Source organism: Acipenser ruthenus, chromosome 13 (genome assembly GCF_902713425.1).
Source record: "Acipenser ruthenus chromosome 13, fAciRut3.2 maternal haplotype, whole genome shotgun sequence".
NCBI lineage: Eukaryota > Metazoa > Chordata > Actinopteri > Acipenseriformes > Acipenseridae > Acipenser > Acipenser ruthenus.
The window spans coordinates 15,753,783-15,766,132 of record NC_081201.1 but is presented as its reverse complement, the minus strand read 5'-3'; positions in this window follow the sequence as shown (position 1 = coordinate 15,766,132).

The window sequence follows — 12,350 nt, the reverse complement described above, 5'->3', positions numbered from 1 at the left end:
CTGGTCCAGACTGGTTTACTGCATATTTGAAGAGGCATCCTAAACTTACCATTAGGAGTCCGCAAGCGGGCAACACGTTTCAACCACACACGTGTCTATGTGCTTCAAAAACCTAGGGGATGTTTTAGGAAGAAACACATTTGATGCCAAGGATATCTGGAATGTTGATGAAACAGGCTGGATGCAAGAAGAAGACTTTATGGTCTTTATCCGACACTTCGCAAAACACACCAGATTTTCTCCTGAAACAAAGGTCCTGCTAGACAACCATGACTCTCACCTGTCAATCCAGTGCATTGATTTCTGTAAGAACAATGGCATTGTTCTCCTGTCATTTCCCCCACACTGTTCCCATGAATTGCAGCCTCTCGATCGTAGTGTTTATGGGACATTAAAGAAGACGGTCTACGATATTCCAGGAATTGTGAAGACTGCTCTTCCCTTAGCTGGTACACCCAAAAATATTCAGGCAGGCTTCAAGTGTACGGGAATCTGGCTTTTCATCCAGGATATTTTTGAAGAATATGACTTCGCACCATCTTTTGTCACTGATCGGCCACTTCCACCTGCTTCACTTTCAGAAGAAAACACCTCTCCTAACACAGGTCACCTCTCCAACCACACCTCAGGTCACCTCTCCAACTACACCTCAGGTCAGCTGTCCAACCACACGTCAGGTCACCTCTCCAACCACACATCAGGTCACCTCTCCAACCACACGTCAGGTCACCTCTCCAACCACACGTCAGGTCACCTCTCCAACCACACGTCAGGTCACCTCTCCAACCACACATCAGGTCACCTCTCCAACCACACCTCAGGTCACCTCTCCAACCACACCTCAAGTCACCTCTCCAGCCACACGTCAGGTCACCTCTCCAGAGGCAAGTACATCAGGCTATAATCAAGCTCTCCAAAAGGAGACACAAGAAGAAGCTTTCTCTCCAATCACCGTCCGCCCGTTCCCCAAAGCAGGCCCAAGGCAAGTCAAAACAAAGGGAGAAAGAGGAAAGTAACAGCAATTCTCACTGACACACCTGTAAAATTAGCCATGGAAGCTGAAAAAAGAAGTCTGTGGGTCAGAAGGCAAAAAGAAAAATTGATTTGGCAGATAAAAAAAAGAAAACTGGAAAGAAAATGGTTGTATAGTGTGCCTTGAAGATTATACTTTATCCCGACCCAAGGAAGTATGGGTTCAGAGCTGGTCCTGCAAGTTTTGGGCCCACGAAGCTTGCACTGAAGGAGGCAAGTTATGTATATGTCACAATTGTGAATCAGAGTGAAATAGTTATTTTGAAAAGCCCTAGTTTTCAAAGTATTAAGTTTTGAAAGTAGGTCTGCTTTCAGCTAGTACAAAGCACTACATATTATAAGTGATTCAATGTAGATACAAAATAAATGTTTAAAAATTGTTCTTGTTACAAAAAAAAACATTGACAATATTTCAATAAAGTTTGAGTTATTCAATTAGAATGTATGACAATTGTTCTTGTTACACTGTTGAACATTGTTTGAGTATTAAAGATATATATCTTATTGAATAAAGATATCCAGTTTTTAAATGAAATACAACGTGTTGTTGTTTATTTGTTATTAAATAAAATATACAAAATGTTACATCTGACCCCGACCACTGTTACAACTGCCCCCGGCCATGGGGTCAATTGTAACATCGGACTCCTTGCATTTGAAGCAATACTGTGGTCTTTACATTACCTCTACAAACATGACAACGGTGATAATTGGTAACAGACAGGTGTAAGTTGTTTGTATCAAAAAATGGGAAAACCAGCTCAAATGGTCTTGGAGTTATGATGCAAAATGTAAAAACTGTTACAACTGTCCCAGGTCTCCCCTGTGTATGCTTATTTTCCGTGTTCCTAACTAGAGATTGCTAACGATAGGTTGCGGATGCAACCCCGGTTCCCTGAAAGAGAAAATAACCATCAAGGTATGGGACATTGCCGTCAGGCAGTAGGGATTGGCTGAGCTTTATGTCAAAGCTGCCGATAGGCCTCCGCGCAAGCTGCCGTGTAAGCCCGCCCCCCTGGGAGCTTACTATATGCAGCACGCGGAGAGTCACTTCCTCTTTTGCCCTTCAGGCTGTGAAGGCCTCCAGAGCGACCTCGCGGCTTGATGGTTATTTTCTCTTTCAGGGAACCGGGGTTGCATCCGCAACCTATCGTTCCCTTTCAAGTCGAAAATAACCATCAAGGTATGGGAACAGTGTACCCAAGCCGTCACGAGGGAGGATTCTCGGCAGTAGGACAGCCTTACGTCATAACGCAACTGCGTAGGCAGTACATCTACACATATGCGGAGCTGCGCCTCAGCGTCTATGCTCGCAATGACACCTGTCCCAAGGTGGAATAGTCACACCATATTGTCAACCACTCTAGACGTCCGCAACCTGAGGCGTCATAGAGTGCAACACAGATGCTCCAAATGACGGAGCAGAGGATTCCAGTACATTTAACCGGTAGAACCTCGTAAATGTATGCGGTGTAACCCAACTGGCTGCAGCGCAAATGTCAGACATCGGCACCCCTCTAAAGAGGGCCCAGGATGTTGCCATACCCCTAGTGGAATGTGCCTTCAACTGCCCTGGTGGCGGAAGGCCCATAGAATCATATGCTAACTGAATAGCATCCACTATCCAATGAGAAAGGCGTTGCTTAGACAACGGCTGACCCAAAGTTTTAGAACCATGGCATATGAACAGCTGTTCTGTTTGCCTCACAGTCTTTGTGCGATCAATATAACACCTCAATGCCCGCACAGGGCAGAGCATGTGTAACCGCTCTTCCTCTGGGGAAGAAAAAGGAGGAGGATGGAACGCCATCAACTCGACTGGTTGGTTCATGTGAAACGGGGATATGACCTTGGGTAAAAAGGCCGGATTTGGACGCATGGAGACCTTAGAACTGTCTCCTGCGAAACGAGTACATGATGGATGCACCGAAAGTGCATGTAACTCGCCCACACGTTTTGCTGATACCACTGACAGCAAAAACGCAGTCTTAATAGACACGAACTTCATATCCACACTGTGGAGAGGCTCGAACGGTGCCTTGGTAAGGGCTTCTAGCACCACATCAAGGCTCCATGACGGTAAACTGGTCGACCTTGGAGGCCGCAAGCGTCTTGCGCCCTTTAGGAACTGAGATGCCAGGAAATGGCAACCAGGTGATAACCCGTCAATGCGTACATGGCAAGCCGAAATAGCGGCCAAATACACTTTAAGTGTAGAGGGAGACTTTCCCTCATCTAACAGCTTCTGCAGAAACTGTAATATCACTGCCATAGGGCAGGAGACCGGGTCATGGCCCTCAGCCAGACACCAACTCTGAAACAATTGCCACTTATACGCATATTGCGACCGAGTAGAGGGCGCTCTCACACTCTGAATGGTGGATATAACCGCCGTCGAAAGCCCTAAGGCTGACAGGCGCTCCCGCTCAGGGGCCAAGCCCATAACTGCATGAGTTTGGGGTTTGGGTGCCATAGCCCTCCTTGGGCTTGGGACAACAGGTCCGCTCGCAGAGGGAGCTCCCTCGGGCGACCGTGCAACAACTGCACTAGACTCGGGAACCATATCCTCCGAGGCCACCAGGGAGCGATCAGGATCACTGTCGCTTGCTCTACCCTGACCTTCTCCAAGAAGGCGGGGAGCATCGAAATCGGTGGAAATGCGTACAGGAGCCCTGGCGGCCATTCGTGAGCCAGTGCATCGACTCCCAGGGGGCTGTCGAGGTCCTTCACCGAGAACCATAGGGGACAGTGCGTGGTCTCTCGCGAAGCGAAGAGATCGACTTGCGCTGTGCCGAACCAGTCCCAAATGCGCTCCACCACCCGAGGGTGAAGACGCCATTCGCCTGCAAGAGGACCTCCTCTGGACAGGAGACCCGCTGTGTAATTGACTCTGCCCGGTAGGTGAACCGCCCGCAGAGAGGCTAAACGCGGTTGAGCCCAAAGCAACAGCCGTGTTACCAACCGGTGAAGACAGGGGGACCGCAAGCCGCCCTGGCGGTTGATATACGCCACTACCGTGGTGTTGTCTGACCGCATTAACACGTGCTTGCCTAGAAGCACTGGCAAGAAGTGCCGAAGGGCGAGGTCCACCGCTCTGAGTTCCAGAGCATTGATGTGGGCCGACCTCCAGGGTCCTGACCACACTCCGCGAGTCCCCGACCCGTTCCAGACTGCTCCCCAACCCTGGTTGGAAGCGTCGGTCGTAATAACCTCCCTTCGGAAGATGGGACCCAAGCGTACGCCCTGGCGGATGTTCGACGGAACTTTCCACCAGCGCAGTGCTTCCCAGCAGGTTCGGGATACCGTCAACCTGCGGTGTTTGTCTCTCCGCGGATGCAACGCGAAGGCATTGAACCAGGCCTGCAGAGGTCTCTGGTGTAGTAAGCCCAAAGGAAGGGCTTGCGAGGCGGCAGCCATCAACCCCAGCATGCGCTGACACAGCTCCATGCTGACTGTTTCTCTCAACCTGAATAGGGAGAGACACCGCTCCAGTGAGGCAACTCTTTGTGTCGACAGGGTCGCTTCCATGGACACAGAGTCCAGATGCAGACCCAAGAATTCGGTCTGTTGGCTCGGCACGAGGCGGCTCTTTTCTGAATTGACCTTCAGACCTAGCCGCTGAAGATGGTCTGTAACCATCACTGTGTGCTGTGCCAACTGCTCCTTTGACTGCGCGCAGACGAGCCAGTCGTCCAGATAGTTCAGCAGTCGGATGCCTTGAGCCCGCAAGGGGGCTAAAATGGCGTCCATACACTTCGAAAAGGTTCGAGGAGCTAGAGACAGGCCGAATGGCAGGACACAAAACTCGTAGACCCTGCTCTGAAATGCGAAACGTAGGTACTTCCTGTGACCCGGACAGATGGGAACGTGAAAGTATGCATCTGTGAGGTCTACGGTGGTAAACCAGTCGCCTTGCCGGACAGACTGGACAATGTGCCTGTGCGTAAGCTCCTGCGGCCGCCTTGGCTGGAAGGGCTTGCTTGGCCACATCTTAGCCAACTGCTGCGACGCCTCACGCGCCTTGACGGAGCGTTGCAGCATCTCCTCCACCGCTGGGCCAAACGTGTGCCCCGGGGATATAGGAGCATCTAGCAACGGGGCCTTATCAGGCTCCTGTACCCTGGCCTGTGAGAGCCAGAGCTGCCTCCTTGCCACCACAAGGGAAGCAATGCTCCTGCCCTGTGCTCGCGCATTCAGCTGAGCCAGCTTAACCAAAAGCTGCGCAACTGCACCCAGCTCGGTTCTAAGTTCGACGGATGGGGACTCAGGCAGGTCGCGAATCAGCGCCGCCTGGTAGACTGTCAGGAGGCTGGCCACGTTAGACAGTCTAACTGCCTCTGTAGCCGCGGCATAACCCTTTTTCAGGTGGGCCTCCGTAGTCCTACACTGCCTGTTAGGGCAGGAAGGGTCCTTAGCCAGCCCCGATAAATTCGGCGCCTTTACTAGCGCGGCGAACGCGGCGCCCACTGGCGGAAAAGACGCTAACCCAGCTTCGCTCGCCCCGTGCATGGTGAAAGCCGAAGCCTTGCGAGAAGTCGCAGGGGCGGAGGCCGGAGCTCCCCAGGTGGACTGCACCTCCTTAATAAAATCCGGGAATGCCGGGAGCATCCTGGACTGAAGGGGCGGAGCCGATGGCAACTCAAATAGAGAGCATCGTGTTGGCTCTAACGCAGGCCAGTCCACGCCCAAGTGACGGGCTGCCCTCTCCACCACTGACCAGATAGGGTCATTAGTATCCAGCATTTCAGGGTCGTCCTGCCCAGAGTGCTGGGATGCCACCTCAGGCTCTGTGTCTTCAAAGAGCGGGTCTGCGTCAGATGCGTCCCTTGAGACAGCATCGGCGTCCCACTCTACTTCCTGGGGCACTGGTGGAGGAACCATCGGCTGACTAGCGCTGGGTCCGGTTACTATCTCTGGGGCCCGAGGCGCCACATTCGCTAGGGTCATGAGGAGGGATTGTTGTCCCATCATGAGCTCCATAAACTGTGACATCTTGGAGGTGAGCTCAGCCACCCCAGATGTGTCCTGATAGCGCCTACCCCTTCGAGGGGAGCGAGAGTGCCTTCTCCGGCGAGGCGATCGAGACCTGGATCGAGACTCCCGACGGGGGCGAGCCCCGCGAGAGGAGGGACTGCGGGAACGTTCCCGCGCACGTCTGACTGGAGACCTCTGACCAGCTGTAAGCTGGGAAGATGGGCTCAGAGGGAGCTGAGACGTCGCCGGCAGCGACACGACAGATGACGGTGGGGCCGAGACGGTGTGGGACGAGCCCGAGGATGGGGAACGACCTCCAACTGCCTTCATAGCTCTAGGCGAAGGGTGCGTGTCTGAAACCCCGCACATAACTGGCAGTATGCCCTATCTGCCAGGGCAGATGCGGCATGGTCCGGCCCCAAGCATGCGACGCAGTCCTCATGAGGGTCGCTGGCAGGCAACTTGGCCTGACAGGTCACGCAACGGTGGAACCCAGACATAGTAGAACGCCGAAGCGTCTAGAATTGACGTCAAGCACCAAGAGTGTGCGTCGAGCACTGTTGCGTTAAACGCAGAGGTGCGCGCGTCGAACGCCGAAGCGTCGGACACCAAGCGTCAAGCACCTGAAGTGCGTGCGTCGAGCGCCGCCGCGTCGAGCGCCGAGGTGCGTGCGTCGAGCGTCGAGGGTGCGTGCGTCGAGCACCGAGCGCCGAAGCGTCGAGCACCGAGGTGCGTGCGTCGAACGACGAGGGCGCGCGCGTCGAGGCGTCGAAGCGTCGAGCGTCGAGCGCCGAGCGCCGAGCGCCGAGCGTCGAGCGCCGAGGTGCGTGCGTCGAGGGTGCGTGCGTCGAGGCGCCAAGCGCCGAGCACCGAGCGTCGAGCGCCTAAGCGTCGAGCACCGAAGCACGGAGCACCGAGGTGCGTGCGTCGAGCGTCGAGGGTGCGTGCGTCGAGGCGCCAAGCGCCGAGCACCGAGCGTCGAGCGCCTAAGCGTCGAGCACCGAAGCACGGAGCACCGAGGTGCGTGCGTCGAGCGTCGAGGGTGCGTGCGTCGAGGCGCCAAGCGCCGAGCACCGAGCGTCGAGCGCCGAAGCGTCGAGCGTCGAGCACCGAGCGTCGAGCGCCGAAGCGTCGAGCGTCGAGCACCGAGCGTCGAGCACCGAGCGTCGAGCACCGAGCGTCGAGCACCGAGCACCAAGCGTTGATGGAACGTGCACCGAGCGTCGAGCACCGAGCGCCGAAGCGTCGAGCGTCGAGCACTGAGCCCCAAGTGCAGAAGCACTAACGCTACACAAAGCGCCGAAGCGCTGCACCAAGCGCACAAGCGCTGACACCAAAAGCACCGGAGCGCGAGCGCCGAAGCGCGAGTACCGAGCGTGGAACGCTAGCACAGACGCCTAAGCGTCAGCTGACCCGCCAAGCGGAGACGCTAAGTGCTGGTACGGCGTCTGATGCTGTGCAATACCTACCTGAAGGTGCTGGGGATTTTGCACGTTGGTGGTTGTCTTCCTCTGTATAGTGAAGGGAAAAAGTTTTTTTTTTTTTTTTCTTTTCTGGACGCTGCAGAAGGTAAGAGGGTGTAGTGCAATACCACGTGGCGGGAACGCGCCGCGGGGGGGGAACACTGCAGAGCAGACTACACGCACACACACGGTCTAGCCTAAGCTAGACCGAGGATGCAAAATGCACGTGGGCCAAGGCCAACGCAACACGCGTCCGAACAGACAAAATATATATACAATATATATAACAAAATATATATATATATACAATAAAATACAAAAACCCAACACAATAATAATTATAAGAACAGAGGAAAGACGGGGAGACCACGAAGAAACGCGATGCCGAAGCAAAGCGAGAAGGAATATATAATGTAAAACAATATATAATCCTAAATAATAATAATAACAATAATAATAATAATAATAACAACTTCGGAGAGTATAACTGAAATAAACTCGGAGAAGGGGATAAACCAGCTTCTCAAGCCTAAGCTTTAGTGAGTACAATCAGTTAAATAGCTCTAAGTCCTACCGTTACTGAGGCTGAAGGCAAAAGAGGAAGTGACTCTCCGCGCGCTGCGTATAGTAAGCTCCCAGGGGGGCGGGCTTACACGGCAGCTTGCACGGAGGCCTATCGGCAGCTTTGACATAAAGCTCAGCCAATCCCTACTGCCTGACGGCAATGTCCCATACCTTGATGGTTATTTTCGACTTGAAAGGGAACTCGCAAATCAATGAGCCATGGCTTAAATTACTCCTTAGCATGACATCTTTCATGAGGTGAAATAACAGTTATTTGCGAGTTTTTATGTAGGAGCTATGAACCATTATATGGCGTAACCTACTGTACAATGTAAATTGAAATGCTTATTTTCCACATTCATAACTAGAGATTGCTTACTCGCAAATCAACAAGACATGGCTTAAATTACTCCTTAGCATAACATCTTTCATTGGGTGAAATATTAGTGTTTTGCGTGAATATCCACCCGAATATCCAATGTCCAATATCAACCTAACTTCACCGGGGTATTGAACCCCCAAATAACGAAAACAATGTTAAAAAAAACAAATATCTCTGAAGATTTCTATTTAATGGCTAACTTTAGCCTACCCTCAGTTATGATCATTCTGTGCTTCAGTGTGTAATTCAGCTGGTCAAGAATACTCCATTTCTAGCTTTGGTAGCCTCCGTGCTGGTCTCAATCGCTATGGAAACGGCACTGACATAAACCGCAATGTTAGCATTGTTAGCGACTAAGCATTCAAAAATGCCAATAATGTATTTTTGTCAATAATGAAAAGACACAGAAAAGCAGGCAAAGACACCGCAGTTCAGCATCCAGGCATTGCTACTGCTGACCTGGAGAAGCTACAAAACTCAGCTGCTCCTTCCAGCACCACACCCTCTGGACTGTGCAGAAAGTCTGGCTGGATATTCACATACACATGGCCAGGCGTGGCAGAGAAGGGCAGCGTCTTTTTAAACCTCACAGCTTTGCTGTCACTACAGATGAAAATGGACTGGAATTTGTATCCTTAAACTACAACAAAGAGACAAAAAATCACAACGCTTTGAATGAAATAAATAAAGAGAGCCACCGTGCGTGTATGTATGCCATGCCATCCCTTTGACCCATATTGAGTTTTAAAAAATATATCACCAAAATCAGTTTTTTCCTTCACCCTTGCCAAATTCCTTTATGCCACTTAAATAATGAAGCTATCTGGTATACTCTAAAACCGATGGGAGTGAATCACCTCGCTTCAGTGATGCCTCGTTTATCACTGGAAGCAGCGCTGTTTCGTCTTTATACGAACCACAGCACAAGAAGCACTGCTGTGCACCTACTTAGTGAAGCTGGCTTGGAGGCGAGAGAAATAATGTCAGTTACTGGTCACAGAGCAGAATCCAGTTAAGAAGCTATTGGACTGCTTCGGATGAAAACAGAAAGCAGTGGAGTTCAGTTCATTCCACACCTTACGACCGTCCGTCTTCATCTGCAACTCCTCCCACAAAACGTAAGGATAAAAAGGAGAAAACCCTTTCTACAGCCCTTCCTAGTGGAGGTTTCATTAATTCGTCACGTTTTCCTTTTTCAATGGAACATTTTACAATAAATGGAAATGTGGAAAACATCCAGTTTAATGTTTCCGGCAAATAGAATCTTGTCTGACGGACTATTTTTTCTCAAAAGCGGAAGAATATATATTAAAATTGTTGGGATTTTTAATAAAAAAATCATTTGTTTTTTCTATGTTTTATTGTGTCTGTTTTATAAGCAGGATAACACACTCCAGAGCTTGTGGGCTGTGTTGTATTAACATATGACTTTGTTGATATGTTTGTTGATACTCAGCTTCGTTTCGTGCCTCCAGCCCAACCACAGCCGTATGTTAATGCAACACACCCCATGCCCTGTCCTGTGTTATTATTATTATTTATTTCTTAGCAGATGCCCTTATATAGGGTGACTTACAAGATATTACATTATTTTTACATACAATTACCCATTTATAAAGTTGTTTTTTTACTGGAACAAACTAACTGAGTTAAGGCCAGGGTACCTATATCCATAAATTAACTCCATTGACTTTCATAGAGTTGGAGTCATACATATTGTTATTGTGACTTTTAACACCTAAAACCTTTCTCTGGTTCTTTTTTACAGTTTGGAAAAAAAATGAACACTTGTCATCTTTCTTTTCCCTTCCACAAAAATTCTTCACTTTTTTCTAATCTACTTTTCATGTCTTTTTTCAATTTCCCATACAGTTCTATATTCACCCTCTCCCCTCATTTAACTCATTTGCGAACTATCAATTTCATATTTCATCCTTTTCATAACCTGTTTACTGAATAAAATATAGCCTATAATCCTGCCTGTCCTTTTCAATACAATCAGTCCTGTGATCAAGTGACGTCTATCTGTCTGCATTCTTTGAGTGCTTGAAAAACATGTCTCTGAGTCATAGGTACCCCCCTGTGTATAGCATTGCAAGTTCAGGCACAAAACAGTGGCGATCGGAACCGATGGCAAAAAAAGCCTGAGACTGTGTGTGACAGGGCGGCTGAGGGTGGTGGCGTCAGGCCAGAAACAGGAACTACAAGCAGGCAGTACTGGGGTGAAAATGTGCACTGGGGCGCCGTGTTTATTTACAACAAAAATAAAATAAATATTTAAACACAAAACACTGCTCACAGAGCAAAAATAAAAAGGGTTAACAAAAACAAATCTCGCACACAAAAAACTGACACCAACTAAACAAGTACAGTGCTGGTGCTTCCAGCCCTCGCAGGAATCGTTTTCTTACTTTCTGTTTACTTTGAGATTCTCCACTCGCTCTCGTTCTCCACTTCCTGAACACCCACCTCGAACAGGGATTCATTCATTAACTCGGGACATAGTCACCTTCTGCACGGGGTTTATTGTGGATGTGGCTTCCCTATACATGCTGCCAAACAATAATAAACATAGCTTTTCACCATCATATTTATACATAAAATAAATCACAATACTAATACAAAGTAATTGCCCTGTCACACAGTGGAATACTACAATGCCACATGTTCGGTGTGGATGTGCTGGACCAGATGGCACGACAGTATTCAGTCAAAGGCAGGTCTCGTCGGTGGCCTGTGGTTGTATTTTATAACATTTTGGACCTGGCAGCCATCAATGCATATGTTTTGTACAAGGAATGTACCGAGGACAACTGCAACAGGAGGGACTTCACCTTGCAGTTAGCCATGGAGCTTCAGCAAGCAAATATGGATCAGAAAAGTGCAGAGACAGATGCCCCTTCTGGCAGTGCTGCAGCCGCTGCACCCACACGCAAGAGGAAACCGTGCCAGGTTGCAAAATGCAATGACAACAAAACTTTGGATGTGTGCACTGGTTGTGGAAGGGCAGTGTGCGGTAAATGCTCAGGGAAAGTGGAGGAGCATGTATGGACTGTACAAGTTAGAAAGCTGCCAGGTATGTAGGTTAAATAAATATGTTATGTAAATAGTTTTATTGTATTATAGTTATTTATGTTTTGAAGTAGTGCATTACATACTATTTGATGTTATTTTTACAGACAAATAAAATGTTTATACAATTTAGTATGTACAGAGACCCGTTACAAAATAGTTAGGCCCTACTACTTTATTTTAGTTATGTTTTATTTAACTTTTTCTTGTTTTGTACTGCTCCTTTTGAAAAAAAAAAAAATGTTATGTTTTGTTTTCCATTTAAACATGGTGTTTCTGCTACGCAAATGTTTGATTTGATGTTCATAAATAAACTTTTGAGTTTTATACGATCGTTTTGTCTTTCATTATCATATTACACCTGTTTAAAAAGCTACCGGTTAAAATGACCGGTGTGGAGCTTCTAGGTCGTTTGAAATTCCGGCGCTTCAAGTGTTAAGTGGATTTCTGAAAAATCTTTTACATTCACATTAACATCCTCCAGATCATCCAGTGAAGTGTTAAAATCCCCCAAAATAATGTTCCTATTTGTAGATACCAACTCAGGTAAGATTTTAAACACCTCTAGCCTAGTACTCTTAATGGTTGGTGCATACACATTTATTAACCTAAAATTCTCTTTATGCAATATTATATCTACATACATAACCCTACCCGGTATAATAATTCTGGTTTATTTTCTAATACAATCCGCACTGTTAAACAGCATTCCTACCCGCCCGCTGTAGCATTAGCTACACCCCTGCAGCATGAGAAGCTTGCTGCCTGCCAGACTTAACTGGTTGGCAGGAAACCTGGCCAGGTTATCAGAGTTTAATTGAAAGCTTATTAAGCAGTTTAAAGTTACAAATGCAACGTTATCT